Source organism: Gopherus flavomarginatus, chromosome 4 (assembly GCF_025201925.1).
Source record: "Gopherus flavomarginatus isolate rGopFla2 chromosome 4, rGopFla2.mat.asm, whole genome shotgun sequence".
Taxonomy (NCBI): domain Eukaryota; kingdom Metazoa; phylum Chordata; order Testudines; family Testudinidae; genus Gopherus; species Gopherus flavomarginatus.
Window position 1 is genome coordinate 167,680,648 of NC_066620.1, and position 19,504 is coordinate 167,700,151.

Here is a 19,504-nt window from a genome sequence, read left to right on the forward strand (position 1 = left end):
TAAGCCAAGGTGGTCTTTTGCCACATTTTCTATCTTTCCTAATCATCGGAATAGCTTGCTTTTGGGCCCTTAATAGTGTCCCTTTGAAAAACTGCCAACTCTCCTCAGTTGTTTTTCCCCTCAGTCTTGATTCCCATGGGACCTTACCTATCAGCTCTCTGAGCTTACCAAAATCCGCCTTCCTGAAATCCATTGTCTCTATTTTGCTGTACTCCCTTCTACCCCTTCCTTAGAATTGCAAACTCTATGATTTCATGATCACTTTCACCCAAGCTTCCTTCTACTTTCAAATTCTCAACGAGTTCCTCCCTATTTGTTAAAATCAAGTCTAGAACAGCTTCCCCCCAGTAGCTTTTTCAACTTTCTGAAATAAAAAGTTGTCTGCAATGCAGTCCAGGAACTTATTGGATAGTCTGTGCCCCGCGGTGTTATTTACCCAACATATACTTGGATAGTTGAAGTCCCCCGTCACCACCAAATCTTGGGCTTTGGATGATTTTGTTAGTTGTTTGAAAAAAGCCTCATCCACCTCTTCCACCTGATTAGGTGGCCTGTAGTAGACTCCCAGCACGACATCACCCGTGTTTTTTACCCATTTTAGCCTAACCCAGAGACTCTCAACACTTCCATCTCCTATGTCCATCTCCACCACAGTCCAAGTGTGTACATTTTTAATATATAAGGCAATACCTCCTCCCTTTTTCCCCTGTCTATCCTTCCTGAGCAAACTATACCCATCCACACCAACATTCCAGTCGTGTGTATTATCCCACCAAGTTTCAGTAATGCCAGCAATGTCATAGTTGTATTTATTTATTAGCACTCCCACTTCTTCCTGCTTATTACCCATACTTCTTGCATTTGTATATAGGCATCTAAGATACTGGTTTGATATTGCCTCCCATCTTTGCCCTGACCCTCCTTTCTTTCTGCCATTATAGCCTGTGCTCCCTCCTGTTTCCAACCCATCTCCCAGGTCTTGTTCCCCACTTACCTGTGGGGTTTTCTCACCTGCCCCGTCAAACCTAGTTTAAAGCCCTCCTGACTAGGTTACCCAGTCTGTGCGCAAATAAAGCCTTTCCACTCCTTGAAAGGTGAACGCCATCTCTGCCTAGCAGTCCTTCCTCGAATAGCATCCCATGGTCGAGGAAGCCAAAGCCCTCCTGGCGACACCATCTTCGCAGCCAGGCATTCACCTCCACGATGCATCTGTCTCTGCCCAGGCCCCTACCTTTGACAGGAAGAATTGTAGAGAATACCACCTGCGCTTCAAACTCCTTAACCCGTACTCCCAGAGCCCTGTAGTCACTCTTGATCTGCGCAGTGTCACACCTCACAGTATCATTTGTGCCCACATGGATGAGTAGCATGGGGTAGTAGGTACTTGGGATACATGAAAGACAGGTGACATGGATTTTTAAAAATGTCTTAAATGATGGATAACAATTGTCAACATTCATGACTAACACAAATGTCCTAATGGAACAATACTATTGCTCATACTTTGTATAGAGTGACCACAAAAATAAATGGCAAAAAATGGTAAAGTTAAAATATAAACAGTGAAATCTGTAGAAAAATAACATCAAAATAAACTGCAGCAAAAAGGGAGGCAATGTTGACTAATAATAAAATATATAATTAATAATAGCTCTTATATAATACTTTTCAATTAGCCCATATGAAAGGGAGTTAGGTGAGATCAGCCAGAGCTGTGATTGGGCAGCATCTCTAAACAGCCAACTATTTGTTTAGCTTTCTGTTGGGGAACCGAAATCCCAAAGTGGTCGTATCACCTAGCAATAAGCGTCAGTGGTCAGGAGTAGGGGAACCTGGGCCCTCCATGCTCTACTAGGTTCCAGCCCAGGGCCTTGTGAACAATAGTTCAAACATGTGGCCTAGGGGCGAGCACCCTTATGCCTATTCCCTGGGCCACTTACTTCCCCAGCTTTGGTTCCTTTGTCATTGCCACTTGTTTGGTTTTGGAATTGCGCTGCAGTTCTCTCTGATCATGCTCTGGGGGGATGGTGTCTTCCGCTATCAGACGCAGTCCATCATTCCTAAACTCACTGGGGTGAAAGGCCTGTGGTGGCTTGGCAGTGGGGCTTCGTTTTGGCTGCCTGGTGTCCCAGCAGCTTTTCTGCAGGGAGTTTGCAGGACACAATTGCTCCCCTGCTCTGTCTGCAAGACTGATCTGAATTTCTCCCTTTTGAGCCCTGCCTCCAAGGTGAGCATGCCCAGCAAAGGGCAGCTGGGCAGGGCCTCCTTGGCCCAGAATTTTCTTTAACTCTTAGTTCACCAGTGTGGGGCTCATACACCCCACCACAGTGCCTAAATATTGTTTGAGGTAGAACCGGTTGGAAATTTTCTGAGAAAACATAGTTTTGTTGGAAAATGCCAGTTGATTGTAGTTAAATGTTTTGCTGAATCTATTACAGATTGAACAAAAGTTTCATCCAAACACAGTGTTTCGGGATGCACAGCTCTGGAGGTAACTGCCAGGCTCTGGCCCTCAAGCTGGAGCAGGAAGCTTAGCCTAAAACCCTGCCATTGAGCAACTAAAACAAATTGACCTTCTTATCAATTCATTGAACAGCAACTACAGAATTGACAAGAATGTCAATTCCCCACTGAACAACATATGTCGGTATTCCTGAAATGAGATTTTTGGGGATCTCTGATTCACTGAGAAATTGCAGTAAATTTGATTTTATTCCAAATCAGAACAAAGGCAAATTCACAAATATCCCCTGCAATATCCCCAGCAAACCAAGATTGCTAAATTTCAGCCAGCTCTAGCTTTAGGTTCCTAAATTTGGTTTTATGTACTTAACTTTTCATCAAGATTTCAACACTTACCCTGGGGGTTCTCACACTGGGAGTCAGGACCCCTCAGGGGGTTGCAAGGTTATTACATAGGGGGCTGTGAGCTGTCAGCCTCCACCCCAAGCCCCGCTTTGCTTCCAGTATTTATAATGGTGTTAAATATATAAAAATGTGTTTTCAATTTATAAGGGACGTCACACTCAAAGGCTTGCTATGTGAAAGGGATAGCCAGTACAAAAGGTTGAGAACCACTGATACCCTAAGTGAACTTACCATAACAAATACATGTTCCACTATCAGGACATGGAAACAAGACCTCCACTACTAAAACCAAACTCCTTTCACCAAATACCCTCACTTAGCAGCCCCAGAGAAGGCATAAATGCAACATGCCCTGAAGATCATCAAACTTGGGATCTGTACTACCAAAATGGAAAGATTTTTCCAGAATGAGGCCCCTCCACTGAAAAGACACAGCCACCACTAGGATACTAACTGAAACTTATGAACCCCTTTACTTTCAATTTTTTAAATATTAACAGTGGGTGTGTGGGGGAAATGATGACAGAAAATATGGAAATACAGAAGCGCTAAATGACTTCTTTGTTTCAGTTTTCACTGAAAAGCTTAGTAGCAATTGGACATTTCATATAGTGAATGCCAGTGAAAATGAGGTAGGATCAGAGATTAAAATAGGGAAAGAACAAGTTAAAAATTACTTAGACAAGTTAGATGTCTTCAGGTCACCAAGGCCTGATTAAAAACATCCTAGAATACTCAAAGAGCTGACTGAGGAAATATCTGAGCCATTAGTGATTATCTTTGAAAACTCATGGATGACAGGAGAGATTTCAGAGGTCTGGAATCTATAAAAAGGAAAATAAGGACAGCTTGGGAAATTATAGACCAGTCATCTTAACTTCTGTATCTGGAAAGATAATAAAGCAAATAATCAAGCAATCAATTCGCAAACATCTAGAAGATAACAAGGTGATCAGTAACAGCCAACATGGATTTGTCAAGAACAAATAATGTCAAATCAAACAAATAGCTTTCTTTGACTAGCTAACAAGCCTTGTGGATAGGTGGGAAGTGGTAGATGTGGTCTACCTTGACCTTAGTAAGACTTTTGATATTGTCTTGCATGACCTTATAGACTCATAGACTCATAGGTCAGAAGGGACCAATATGATCATCTAGTCTGACCTCCTGCACAAGGCAGGCCACAGAACCCTACCCATCCACTTTTATAACAACCCCTAACCCAGGACTGAGTTATTGAAATCCTCAAAATTGGTTTGAAGACCTCAAGCTGCAGAGAATCCACCAGCAAGCGACCCATGCCCCACGCTGCAGGGGAAGGCGAAAAACCTCCAGGGCCCCTGCCAATCCGCCCTGGAGGAAAATTCCTTCCCGACCCCAAATATGGCTATCAGCTAAACCCTGAGCATGTGGGCAAGACTCACCAGCCAGCACCCAAGAAGGAATTCTCTGCAGTAACTCAGTTCCCATCCCATCCAACATCTCCCCGCAGACCATTGAGCAGACTTATCTGGTGATAATCCAAGATCAGTTGCCCAAATTAAACTATCCTATCATAACATCCCCTCCATATACTTATCAAGCTTAGTCTTAAAGCCAGAAAAGTCTTTTGCCCCTACTACTTCCCTCGGAAGGCTGTTCCAGAACTTCACTCCCCTAATGGTTAGAAACCTTCATCTAATTTCAAGTCTAAACTTCCTTATATCCAGTTTGTACCCATTCGTCCTCGTGCCTACATTAGTACTAAACTTAAATAATTCCTCTCCCTCCCTAACGTTAACCCCCCTGATATATTTATATAGAGCAAGCATATCCCCCCGCAGCCTTCTTTTGGCCAGGCTAAACAAACCAAGCTCTTTGAGTCTCCTTTCATATGACAAGTTTTCCATTCCTCGGATCATCCTAGTAGCCCGTCTCTGAACCTGTTCCAGTTTGAATTCATCCTTCTTAAACATGGGAGACCAGAACTGCACACAATATTCCAGATGGGGTCTTACCAGCGCCTTATATAATGGTACTAACACCTCCTTATCCTTGCTGGAAATACCTCGCCTGATGCATCCTAAAATCGCATTTGCTTTTTTAACAGTCGTATCGCATTGGCGGCTCATAGTCATCCTGCTATCAACCAATACCCCAAGGTCCTTCTCCTCCTCTGTCGCTTCCAACTGATGCGTCCTCAACGTATATCTAAAATTCTTATTATTAATCCCTAAGTGCATGACCTTGCACTTTTCACTATTGTATTTCATCCTATTACTATTACTCCAGTTTACAAGGTGGTCCAGATCTCCCTGAATAGTATTCCTGTCCTTCTCTGTGTTAGCAATACCCCTCAGCTTTGTGTCATCCGCAAACTTTATTAGCACATTCCTGCTCTTTCTCATAAACAAATTAGGGAAATATAACCCTGATAGAGCTACTATAAATTCAGTGCATAACTGGTTGGAAAACTGTTCCCAGAGAGTAATCATCAGTTGTTCACAGTTAAGCTGGAAGGGCATACCTGCAGAGATTGGTCCTGGTTCTGTTCAATATCTTTATAAATGATTTACATAATGGCATATAGCGTACACATATAAAGTTTGCAGATAATACCAAGTTGAGTGGGGTTGCAAGTGTTTTGGAGGCTAGGATTAAAATTCAAAATGACCTGGACAAACTAGAGAAATGATCTGAAGTAAATGGGATGGAATTCAATAAGGACAAATGCAAAGAACTCCACTTAGGAAGGAACAATCAATTGCACATATACAAAATAGGAAATGACTGCATAGGAAGGAGTATTGCAGTAAAGGATCTAGGGGTTATAGAGGATCACAAGTTAAATATGCGTCAAAATGTAACATTGCTGCAAAAAAAGCAAACATCATTCTGGGATGTATTAGCAGGAGTATTGTAAGCAAGACACGAGAAGTAATTCTTCCACTCTACTCTGCACTGATAAAGCCTCAGCTGGAGTATTGTGGCCAGTTCTGGTCACCACATTTCATGAAGGGTGTGAACAAATTGGAGAAAGTCCAAAGGTGAGTAACAAAAATTATTAAAATTTAAAAAAACATAATCTATGAGGAAAAATAGAAAAAGATCAGGTTTCTTTAGTCTGGAGAAGAGAAGAAGGGGATGGGGAGGCATGATAACAGGTTTCAAATACCTAAAAGGTTATTACAAGGAAGAAGAAAAATGGTTCTCCTTCACCTCTGAGGACAGGAGAAGAAGAAATGGGTTTAAATTGCAGCAATGATGGTTTAGGTTGGACATTAGGAAAATTTTCCTGTCAGGATGATTAAGGACTGGAACAAATTGCCTAGAGTTGTGGAATATCCATCACTGACGGTCTTTAAGAACAGGTTAGACAAACACCTGTCAAGAATGGTCTAGTTATTACTTAGTCCTGCCTTGAGTGCAGGGGCCTGGACTAGACGACTTGTTGAGGTCCCTTCCAGCCCTACGCTTCTATGATTCTATGAATGTTGTTTTAAATTAGTGTACTTATGGCCTTATCTTTTATAGTACAATTTTCCGTTTGGAAATTTATATTGAGAAAAGCTGTTTTGATATCGAAGGGTTATGTGTCTCTGTGTGTTTGAAATTAATTAAAGTTTGCTCTGTTGAGTAATTTATGTCACTCACATTCAGATTTAATTCACAAGATGAAAATATGGACCAGATCATCATCAGGTATAAACCAGCAAAGCTGCTAAGAATCTATGTTGATGTGACTTAGCTGAGAATCTAGCCTTATGATTTGATCTTTCAGTCCTCACTGATGTAATGCTCCCAAAGAATTCAGAGGTAAATTTTCCTGAGGAAGAATCAGACTCTTAAATGTCTTCAAAGGGACTTACCAAAGTTGATAAAAGCCACAACATTCACAAAGAAGGTCTGTGACGGCACTGGGACTCACCACCTCAGCGCCTCCTTCTGTTCAGTCTGGGAATTAGCGCTTAATAGTCCTAGAGCACCCTCTGCTGGCGATGTCCCAACCGTCTCTCTCCTGCCATTGGTGCCTGGACCCACGTTGCTCCCCTTGGCTCGCGGCCAGGGCTGGCTCCTGGGTTTTTCCTGCCCCAAGCAACGAAAAAAAAAAGCTCCGTGGTCGCGATCGGAGGCAGTTTCACCGCGCTGCTTTCTTCTTCAGTGGCAATTCGGCGACCGGTCCTTCCCTCCGAGAGGGACTGAGGGACGCACCGCCGAATTGCTGCCGAAGAGCCCGACATGCCACCCCTGCCCCTTGGCCGCCCCAACCACCTGCTTGCTGGGCTGATGTCTGGAGCCGGCCCTGCTCGCGGCGTCCCCTTCAGGACACTGCTCTACTTTAGCCCCTTCTCTCATGGGGGTGGGGCAGCTGCCCCATCACAAGGTCACATTCTGCAAAATCTTATGAATATGCTTAACATAAGCATGAGTTGTCCTACTGGCTTCAGTGGGAGTATTCACATACTTAAAGTTAAGCATCTACATAAATCTTTGCAGGATTAGGGATAAAAGGGAGATTTAGGCCCAGATCTATAAAGGTATTTAGTTGTTGCTCTGCTCAGTGTTGCAATGCCTATGACACATATCTTTAAAGGTATTTAGGTGCCTAAATCCCATGGGAACATCTTTGAGGATCTGGGCCAAAATGACTTAGATGGCTCAATCCCATTTTCAAAAGTGATTTAGGCAATTAGGAGCCCAAGTCACTTAGGCCTGGCAGTGTTGAATGGAGCAACACTAAAATACCTTTAAAAATTTGAGCCTTAGTTCTCATTCTATATCGGGGTTGTCAACCTTTCAGAAGTGGTGTGCGGAGTCTAATTTAAGGTTTCACGTGCCAGTAATACATTTTAATGTTTTCAGAAGGTCTCTTTCTATAAGTCTATAATATATAACTACACTATTGTTGTGTGTAAAGTAAATAAGGTTTTTAAAATGTTTAAGAAGCTTCATTTAAAATTAAATTAAAATGCAGAGCTCCCCGGACTGGTGGCCAGGACCCAGGCAGTGTGAGTACCACTGAAAATCATACATCATTTTCATGGGTAATATTCAGTTCAGATGAGGCATCTGGTTATCAGTGTGGTTCTGCTTGAACCTAATTTTCCAGCTGGGCTGAGGCATAAAATGTCAAATGATTTACCCAAGGTCAAACACACACTATATTGGTTGGTCAGCAGCAATTGGAATAGAAACCTCTCTGGATTTTTTCAGGTCTTTTCTGTTACCATTGGAAAGCACAATCTTGATAGGTAATAAACACAGGAGAACAAAATGGAAATTTAATATAAACATTCCTTTAGACCTTAAATGTTAGTTTTAAGAGAAATTTAATATGTATTTTTCTTAATCTTAAAAGAACTATGTAAACAAATCCCTCTCAAATTATAATAAAATATTATTATTACATACCAACTACTATTATGCATCTTTCATCTTAAACAATCCTGAAATTCCTTAGTCATGTAGAATTGAAATACAAATTGTATAGGGGTGATCCAGGTGCCTCTGGGGTTAAACCCAGTGGCTGCTTACAAACATAGGCAAACTACGTAACGTATTAAGATAGGAATTGAAGGACGCTTAATTTTTATTATATTTTTGAGGACCATCAATACTCTTAGTATTGGATAAAACAAAGACAGACCTGGGACCGTATCTTCAACTAACATAAAAAATGGCATAGCTTCATTATTCCAGAGGAGCCACACTGGTTTACATGAGCTGAGGATCTACCCTGTGGTCTGTGCCTCAAGATACTAATAATCTAAGGGGCTGTTCCTCTATAGTGCTAAGTTCCCTCAATTCCCCAAGGAAATTACCTTTTTTTTCAAATATTTGTTCAGCACCATCAGTACACTTGATCTAGTATTGTAAGCAGTGGGCTTTAAGAAAATATTCTGGATGCAGGTCTCTTGAATAACAAGGCTCATTAAGAAGCAGCAGCTTTGTTGCTAGGAGACTATAACCACAGGGCATCAGGATACTAGGTTTTTATTTTAAATAAACAATGTTGATTAATTAACATTCTTTTGAACATTGTGTTTTAATATCAAAGAACTTAGGTCAATGGACAGGTAAAATTGTATATTGTTATGTTGAGATTTCAGTGCTATAAGTAACCATTTTTAAGACAAAACCAATCAAACTATGTCACAAAAACTGAAGGCCCACAAAACTTGTTAAATGGCTTTTACAAGTACACAAACTCATAGATCAGAAATACACAAGTTATTTCAACTTCATGGTTAAAGAAGAAATAAACAGATACAGATACACAAGTTAAAGCTTTAAATAGCATTTTCATGGTGCTGAGACAAGCTAAGGCTACCGGAGTGCAGATGATTCCAGTTACTTTTATATTGCTACATAATAGCAATTTACATGATTTACATGATTAAATCAGTTTGTTATACCAATTATATTAGACCAGTAAAAAACCAGCAGGATCTTACTAAAGGGGACAAGACAAAGATGCCACATTTATTATGATAACAATTTGATTCATGACTAACAACTAATATCTTAATTCTTATACACACACATTATACCTAATACATACACACACACACACACACACACACACACACACACACCAGATGTTCTGCAGCTGCTGCATAGTTACCAGTCCTGATACACACACATTATACGTAATACCTATACACACACACACACACACATCCACCAGATGTTCTGCAGCTGCTGCATAGTTACCAGTCCTGATACACACACATTATACCTAATACCTATACACACACACACACACACACACACACACACACACACACACACACATACACATCCATCAGATGTTCTGCAGCTGCTGCATAGTTACCAGTCCTGAAGATAGCTTAAGTTCATAGCTTGATTTTGTAGCTTGGGTTCTTAGCTTGTGGTGGCTAACTGGCCAGGAAAGCCAGGCACAAGGAAAAGCTGGATCTCTGTTGGGCAGGCACTGATGTCCTTCCGTGTTGGCAGCAGAATGTTACCCAGAGTCTCTCATCTCACCCTTCTTTTTTATAGGCTTTTAGTTTGGATTCAAAGTCTATAGGTCTTGCTGTGTCACGCTGCCTCTGGGTTTAGATTGATCACCCATCAATTGCAGGTGTGACTTTCTGCCTTGAACCTGGCTTTGATCTTCCTTCTGTTGTTCTGTTGTCCTTTTCTTTTTAGGGTGGATGCTTCTTACTTTGTTTAGGGCTGTTGTCTAGGTCTTTAGCCGTTGGTATTTGAACTTTATCTCATCAGGACAGGCTGGGGCTGGAGGTTGATTCCGTCATTCATACATACCTCATTCACACATCTAAACTAAACTAATAAGATTACAGCAGGGTTTGCAAAAATGAAGGTTGGAGGAAGCTTTTACAAAATGGAGTGAGTGTTTTAAAATGGGGTTTGAATTACAATATGGAACAGAAATTACAGTGTAGGCAAGTGTAGTGAATGGTGAACAGAAGTTACATTAATAAAGTGAACGATTAAAAACATTTTCATTTATCAGTTCTACAAGTTTATAAAGCATCAAACCATGTAGAGAGATTTTATATAAAGACCAGGAAACTTTAACATTGGCATTTCTACAAAAGAATGATATTGCTGGCAGAAATTTCAGCCTGAGAAGGAACACAGAACTCTGCAAATTAGTGAAGGAGGCTGCAACTCTGCAAACAGAGGGAACTTACTGAAATTTTGCAAACACATGGCTATGCATTTCAAAACAGGGGATCCCCTAAAGGGATGTTTCAAACAGGTGCCTATTGGTTGCTGAAACCACAGAAAATCTTAAACCAGAACCAGGGTGTCCTAAGATATTTGTACATGAATATGTATGAACATCAGATTCTTGGAACAAACCTACAGTAGCAGATATATACAACTCATAGTTTGATTGGCCGACAACAGCTTTTCAAAAAGGAATGTCAACATACTGCTATTTAAAACTGAATAATGCCCCTATCTAGTCACTTCCCCAAAGCAAAAATAAAAACAAACCCCTTCAAAAACCATATCTGAAGAGGTTGAGAGAAGGAAAGTTGGATCTATCATTTAGCCACCGATAACAACAAATGAACATTTTACCAATTCTCTCTCTGTCTTTTAAGACCTCAAGGTAAAGATGACGGCATTATGCTAACAAGACTACAGCTTACATAACACCTCAATCTGATCTCAAGCTCCTATCTATCTTAAGAAACCAGTCCATGTGAAACTGTGCTGAAGAATTTATATATGTATAAATAATCAACAAAGAAAAACATATATACATGTACTTCCTTACTCAAGAAAAACTTGATTATTCTAAAGTTAATCACTTCTCAGGCAGAGTATACCTGAGTGAAAAGGCCAGTCAATGGTTCAGCTATATATTATTTAAATTTGTGTTTCACTAACAAGTTTCACCTCAGCTGCCTAGAAATAATGCTGAGTTACTAAATGACTAACGATGTGGAGACTGGAAATTTTATTACTCTAGTTGAGCATATCTCAGCACTATACAAACACAGACTGTCATTGCCTCAAAGAGCTGAGTCTACGTAGCACAAAGCACAAGAATCTGTATTTACATGCAATGAAAAGATAACTGACAGCATGCACACTTAGTGAAATTACAGACTACAGATGTTTCATATAACACATGATTTATGATGTCACTTTAAACTGACAGATTCTTAAAAAGAGAGAGAAAGAAGCCTGACAGTGAATTTTTAGTTATACGATAAAAAGTCTGCTCTTGTTTTAACATTTGATTAGGCTAACTTAAGAACAACAATACAATAACAGTAAAGTTACAATTAGCCTATCATTACAATTACAGGTGGATGTCATGAAAAATGAGAAATAATTTTAAATTATTAAGTGCGTATTTGTAAAGATGGTAAAAAATTGGAATTTCCATCTTGTGGACATTGTGATATTTTGACATATTTTTTATCCAAAATTGGAATGAAAAGCCAGGGTTTCAGCCCTCTGCTAGACTGAGTTCCTTCACCCAGGCCAGCAACAGGAGCTAAGTGGGACCGGAGGCAGGACCCCGGCTGACAAGGGGCCAGCAGCCGGAACTCCAGAGCAGCGGCGGGCTGAACGGCTTAGCCGACCCTCTCTGGGGTTTTGGCCGCTGCCTCCTGCTATCTGAGATCTCAGCCCACTGCCAGCTCAGGGTTCCTTCACCCAGGCCAGCAGCGGGCATTGAGTGGTGCCAGCGGAGGGACCCTGGCTGGCAAGGGGCCAGCAGTGGGAACCCCAGAGTGGCAGTGGGCTGAGCAGCTCAGCCCGAGCCACGTGCCATCAAAAATTGGCTTGCGTACCACCTTTGGCACGCGTACCATAGGTTGCCAACCCCTGCTGTATATAATAGTCTGACAGTCACAATCTGCCACTCAGGTCTCCTCCTTGCTCTGAGGAAGAAGTCAACTATACTAAGCCTACTTCCCATGCAGCATACATCAACTATCTGCCATGTAAGCACAGCTATACTGGCCAATACTGTTTCAGGAGGGGCAGAGCCCAGACTCTACCCAGTCCCTGCCCCACCCCACCAACTTGCAGAGGGAGGAAGTAGTAGCTCTACACTTGCTTCACCTTCTTTGCTGCAAACTAGTATGGGCGGCTATACTTAGGGTGACCAAATGTCCCGATTTTATAGGGACAGGCCTGATATTTGGGGCTTTGTCTTTATAGGTGCCTATTACCTCCCACCCTGTCCTGATTTTTCACCTTTGCTGTCTGGTCACCCTAGCCATACTGGAGATAAATGGTCTCTTATTCCCTTGGAAGGATGCACAGTCTGGTGACAATCCTGTATGTTTTATTCTTTTGTCTACCCACATGGACTCTCATAATCAAGCAGAACTTTATTTTTGACTTGATGTATTCATGTCCTATCATTAATCCTCATTGTTCAGCTACAGGTACTGACTGTGGGTCTGACACAACCAAAAGCATATGATAACACAAGGTGGAACAGAAGTCATCATGGCACTTTTTTAGCGTGAAAGCTAACTGTTTTTTGTTTGTTTGTTTGTTTTTGAATGAATTGGGCATTGTGTGTGTAGTGATGTCTGGCTGAATGGTGAAAAAGAATAAAAGATGGCCATTAGATTAGAGCTGATTTTGAGGCCTACTGTGCAAACAGGACACTGGTCAAGGCCTGCAGAACAAAAAATATTTATTTGGAATAGTTACACTCAGGGCTGGCTACAGGCACCAGCAAAGGAAATAGATGCTTGGGGCAGCCAATGAAAAGGGGCGGCATGTCCAGGTCTTCAGTAGCAATTCAGCGGCAAGTCCCTCAGCCCCTCTCTTCCTCTTTGAGCCACCGCCCAAGTGCCACTGAAGAGGGAGAGGGAGCGAAGGACCTGCCGCTGAATTGCCGCCAAAGAATAGAGCGGCACAATTGAGCTGCCGCCAAAGTGCCACCGAAGGCTTTATGTTTTTTTTTTTTTGCCCGCTTCACTGCTTGGGGTGGCAAAAAAGCTGGAGCCGGCCCTGGTTACACTGAATCTGAAGGGAACAAAGTAAAGCAAGTCTAACAAAGGCACTGTGCAAATTGCCTCATTACTATAAAACTGAAAAGGAAGGAGCAGCAATGTTTGTAACTTGCGAAGAACCTAACAGTAAAGTGCAGCGATGCAACACATGCAGAGAGAGTGAACATTTCAACAGGACTCTTTAATATGAATATTTCAATAAAAAGAGAATTATATGTTTTTTATTAACAATTTAGATCATTTTTAGGCAGCTATCAGCAACCCATTCTGAATGGCAGCTGAGTAATAAAAACAAAATAAAGTATGTAGTCCAAGTTTTGGATTTCAGAGATATTAAAACAAAATAGCAACAATAAATAATCATAATAAATTATTTGTATTACATTAGCACCTAAAGGCCCATATTTGTATTTGCTTCCCATTGTGCTAGGCACAGTATAGAACACTGAAGCTCAGACCTCAGTGGTTCAGGAGCCAAATTAGCAATCAGCATTACCCAAAAGAGCCACAGTACTGTGAATTCACTGTTCCAGTTCCTATATGTATAATATAAATAGAAGACACATTGAAGAGCCACTGGCAGCTTAAAAAATGTCAGTCTGAGTATCACTAGTGTCAGGGACTCTAACCCCGACGGCAAAGTTCGTTGTCTGACCGCAAGAGAGACAGGCAACACCAGCAAGGTCCGATCAAAAGCTCTTTATTGACAAGTGCACGCATCAATAGAGAGCAGCTCGTCTCCAGAGAGAACCAGCCCCCCCTTTACATCTTAGTATAAGCCTATATAGACAGTTCCGTCGCGTCATAAATTATTCACTGGAGCAACCCACCCCCTTCTTCTAACAACTAGAAACTAGACACCTTTAGTATACATGCATGCCTAAAGTTAGAAATGTAGGGGAGTTAAAAACAAGCAAAGAACAGAACCAGGGAGTGAAAGCAAGGAGGCTGGGAAGCTAGGGCTCTTATCAGTTCTTCGAAGGATCTGCCCTATCACAGCACATCTGGTACTATGCCAGGAATGCAGCTTTTCTCTTATCTCACTTTTTCCCAGCGCTTGTGAGACATGCTGCTTTTTCAGCATTTTCCACTCAGGGATTACCCACAAACCTCTATTAGCCTGACTTTGGTCAGGTTGGCATACCTGGTTTTGTCTGCTATATCTTTATTCAGGCCTAACAATCCCCCCTTTGTCCCTAGAGGACCATAATGGGACTCTTGGGACACATATCCATTTAACAATTGTACGGGGGAGGCTAGTAAACCATGACCCAAGGTCTGAGTGGAGGTCCTTAAAACTAAAAGTGTGATCAAGAGATATAGCATGGAAAACAACAGCAACATTCTTAATAGCTTGTAAATCTTTGTCAATTAAGCCAGAGTGATTAACAGCAAAGCAACATTTTTCCCCAATGCGAGCACAAGCCCCTCTCTAATTCAGCATTCATGGCATTTAGCACACGTCTATTTTGCAAAGTTACTTCTGCTACTTCATCAGTCTTTCGTTGCAACTTTTGGAAAGCATCTATTAATGCATTAGCTGTTTTTTTTCAAGCTCTGCAGAAATATTTACAACTGCTCTCTTGAGCTTAGCCACCCACAATCCAGGAATGAGTGCACGGACAAAAGAGTGGAATCCTGTTTGTCTGACAACTAAGGGATTGGGGCACTGACTATAAATCAGTTAGGTATACCAAGTGGTCTAATTTCCCAGATGTTTCGGTGAATAATCCAGTCCCATGTGCATCCTCCCCATGGACCCGTCAGGATTCGGTATGTGGAAGCCCACACCCCCCAGTCCAAATGCTTGGAAGGAGCACTGTAAATGTTTACACTTCCACCCAGAAAGTCTTTAGTATATCTCCATGACCACAGATCAGATGGTACTCCTGATGTGTCTGTAAGGGCAGTGGGCCAAGTCTGGTACTCAAGATCACTCCAAATGGCCATCAGCTGGTCATTCAGGAAATTCTGAATCTCCAAACATACTAGATCCCACTGCAATGCCTTCCCAGCCTCAGTGATATTTAATACCATCTTTCCTTGGTGTAGTACTATATTACATTTGTCATTTAACTATTTTCAGGTACTTTTAAAAGGCATTGACATTAATAGCATAGGAGGGGGTTACATTATTAGTCACTGGAATGGTTTCAATACAGGTAAAATTTCCAGTGGCAGAACAAACTCTTCGGGTACTTGTTATTTAAAATCCAATTAGAGAGAGCAATACATGCTGAAGAATTTATCCAGAACACAGGGCACAGCCTGTAGAATAAACCCCAAAATCCAATCAATACCACATTCCCAAGCATGGGTCCCACAAATTTTTTCTGCCAGTGTACAATTCTTTGTTTCTTCACCAGGGTCAGTTCTTAATGTCCTTTCTAGTCAGGAATTCCTGGACTTTAGCAATTTCAGTGGAGTGAGTGTTTCTTCTTCTTTCCCAAAACAGTCTTGGTGCAGCATCATATAGGGGAGAGGTTACTAGCACATCACCCTGTAATGGTTTTGCTTTTTCTAGAAAAATTCAAAGGCACAGTAGATCTGTCAGTGGATAAGGGAGAGGCTACTAGCTTTTCACCTTGTACTTTTTCCCTACTGTCCAGAAGGCACAGTGGAGCTAGAAGGTGAAATAGGCTCATCATCAGTAGGAGAATTCTCCCAGTGTGGAGGGGTCTTTTTGCAGTGAGAATCTTGGGTCCAAGCAGTCAGTCTTTGGCACTTCACAGCGGTGTTGGTAGTCATCAGGACTTAAGGGCCTTTCCAGCATGGAGCCAAGGCAGACTTTTGTCGGTGGACCTTTACATCAATCCCGTCTCCTGGTTCCAAGGAGTGGCAGGGCTGCTAGGGTCTTTGGGTAGCGCTTCCTTACCTGTGAGAAAAAAAACTTAACACATTTCATTAGTGCCTGGCAGTGTTTTTCAGATCTCATAGCTGCATGGGCAAATTCAAGCCCTCCTTTTCCTGGTTGTTAACCAAGTCTTAACTGTGAGCAGTGTCCTTGAATGGAGTCAGTGTCTTATCTATAGCCTGAGCTTGCTATTTTATTTTATTTTTTTTTCAGTTAATTCATTCTGTTCTTTGTGCTTCTTCCCTTCTTGGCTTCTTTTAACCTGCAAAGGAAACTTTCACTTTTTACTTATACACCTTTTTCCCAACAATGAACACCTACACATTGTCATTATACAGTACATTAGTCTTATTATTCAATATATGCCACACACACTCTTTTACTAAAATAACCTTATTACAGAGCTTTCGAGCAACAAGCCAGGACAAGCACACCCACTTTGAGGAGTTTATTTAATTTAACCTCTAGTCCAATAGCTTTCCACCATCCCCAGCCCTCTGGCTAGAAATCTGAGGTAGCCAGAAAGATCCCATGTACAATATGGGGAGTGGGTTAACTTTTCATGTCCTTGCTTTCAAAGACTGTTGGTATGCAAATTTTAACAACAATTTTTGCAATTAACAATTTGACCAATAAAATTTCTTTTCCTTACTTAAGGAAATGCATTAGACTTTAGTATATCACATTCTCCTGATTTATCTAAACACTTTGTATTCCAAGTTGAACAAAACAAGTATCTGCATTTTAATTTAACCTTTTTGTTTGATTTTAAACTAGATTATTTTATAAAAATATTAAACACAAAAATTCCAGCCACAAGACAAACACCACAAGACAGAACATAGAACACAAAACATAATTTCTATTGTGCCAGTAAATGCATGGTACGTTGAATGCTGTTTAGCTGGCATCAGTTTTCTCTGATTATCTGAAAGACAAAAAAACAGAGGTCTACCCCTTCTGGGCAGACAATCATTGCTTAAAATAGACAAATACCCTTGTTGATTTCAGGAAAAACAGAGGAATTATCCCATATTTTATGTGTTTCATAGGCAGCCCAGGTTTCAGTGGCTCCTACCTTATCAGTTAGATAATTTGCATGAATACAGATGCTTTCTGGCTTGCTTTTTACTTTTAACTCTTGCTTTCAAACACTGAAAGAAAACATCACTACTTATAGTGCCCTTACAGCCTTATAAAATTTCAATTACATAGCACTATATACATTCTTCAGCTAATTTAACTAAATTCTAAATGATTGCAATTAACAATTTCTTTGCCTCAATTTATTTACAAACATTTCAAAGACACCAAGAACTTTCCTCTTTAGCATTTTTACAAAGTTCAACTGCTGTTTCCTCCAGCAACTACAGAGTTAACTTCTCACTCTCCCTTAAATCACTTGCTTGTCTCCCAACAGCCACTTTTATCAACTCAAATCACCATTCCAAGTAAGTTCTGGGTATTTGAAATCCCCATGCTTACACTTACTTACTCCTTCCTTCCACTACACCCTTAAAGTTTTCCAACCTGTTTTCCAATCTCTCTGTCTGTTGCCTGCCCGCCTGGGCCCGATCCTGCTTTTCTCACTGAACCGTCACTTCCATAGGCACCAACTTATTCCACTACCAGTTTAGCTAGAAGGGTGGGCTTCTCAACTAGCCCCCCACCCCTCCTGGTCTCTTCCCTTAAACATTCTTACTCACAAGACTACCCGAGTCCTCCTTCATGAGGCTTGCCACCTAGACGAAGACACATGGCCCACTGGGCAAAGGCCATTTACTTAACATATAATTTGAAGGACTATTCTTAGAGGGTTTACCCAGAGACTCATTTATCTGTTTGACACTTAAACAGAAAAGAGAATTACACAGAGAACAGAGGGAATTACAGTCTAAGCCAGACTTTCCCACTTCTATACACTGACCGCTACAGGGGACAGGACAGAAGGATCTCAATTTAACCTCAGAGCTGTCTCGCACACATGGCTTCCACTCCAAGGAATTACGAACAAGAGGTTCAGTTCCACCCACACTCCTAACACCCAAATGAACAGAGAAAAAAAACAACAACAGTAACTGGTTAAATAGAACAGAACCAGAACCAAATAGTGTTTCCTTATCCTATTAGGACTCACTTTTACTCATGCAGTTCTCAGCATATAACACCAACAGTACCAAGCAAAGCAAACACAAAATAACAAGGGTAAAACAAATAGATGGTGTAAATTCTGCAGGGCTCCCCCCTTCTTAATTGCTCACCAAACTGTGACAAATTTCTGTTACCAATCTATCCCTCATGTCAGATGATCAGGCTGACACTACAGGATCGTTGGGGGAAGATAAAGAAAACACACCATATAACTGAATTTTAAAGCTTCATTTATAAAATAATAAAACAACAACGGAGAGTGTTGGGAACGCTCTCACATCACTCAGGAAAATATTAATGCCCCAAGCCTGAAGCTCCTTTCATACTTACACAGGTACGTCCAGACTGGCCACTTCTGTGTATAATGTTCAGAGGAGGGGGAGAGGTGGAAGGGAGATTATCCTGTATACAGCTTGTCCAGAATTTCCAACATGCTTCTGCTCTTGGGAGGGCTGTTCTTTTACACCCTGGAATCTCCTGCGGTGTCTCTTTCAGAGATTCCAGTCCAGGTCGGCTGCCTGTGGTTTCTTTGGTGTCACCAAGCCACACCGACTCCAGGGTCACAAAGGCACACTGTTGGATCTTACTGGACAGTTAAGCTTTGCAAATGTAATTTCAGTTCTGTAACTTGTATTTCCTTTGCTTCGCCTCTGTCTATATTTTTTCCTTCACAGCCAGCTGGGGCCGAAAGCAGCCCCTCCCTGCACCAAGCACAGTCCGCGCCGATTCCTGACCCTGAACGCAGAGCACCCCCCTCCTTCCATCCCGGGGCCAAGATGATTTTTAAATTAACCCGTTCCTTATGTCTTTTTCTTTCTTTTTCTCTTTCCCATTAAACATTCTAGTAGCAATGCTAACTACTTCAGACAAACTTTTCCCTTGCGTACCATCTGGATGCTTTCTAAATCTTTTTGCAATATCCTTTGTACATTGTGACATGAAAACCATTTTAACCATCTCCTTTCCATGATCAGTTTCAGGATTTAAATTCCCATGCTTTTTAACTTCACAAATCAGTCGAGCACAAAAGTCAGAGAGGTGCTTATCTGGATACTGAACACAAGCAGTCACCTTGCTCCAATTTGGAGTAGCCTCTCCTGCGTCTCTAATGCCACTCAAAACAGCTTTTAAAAATCCATCCAGCCGTACCTTGCCAGCCGGAGTG

The 19,504-nt window shown here is 41.4% G+C and overlaps 1 protein-coding gene and 1 long non-coding RNA gene across 3 annotated transcripts in view; both read right to left on the minus strand.

Annotated features, from left to right (window-relative positions):
• The window catches only part of LOC127049727 (isoaspartyl peptidase/L-asparaginase-like), a 221,266-nt gene that overhangs the window by 85,976 nt on the left and 115,786 nt on the right, over positions 1 to 19,504 (minus strand). The window lies entirely within an intron of this gene.
• LOC127049795 (uncharacterized) lies at positions 14,019 to 18,845 on the minus strand. 2 transcript variants are annotated; one of them, XR_007774047.1, is made up of 2 exons: positions 18,678 to 18,845; positions 14,019 to 16,209 (listed from the first exon to the last, which is right to left on the minus strand). It is a non-coding gene; the product is annotated as an uncharacterized LOC127049795 (long non-coding RNA). The 2 variants fall into 2 exon arrangements; XR_007774048.1 differs by having other exon boundaries at positions 18,670 to 18,845.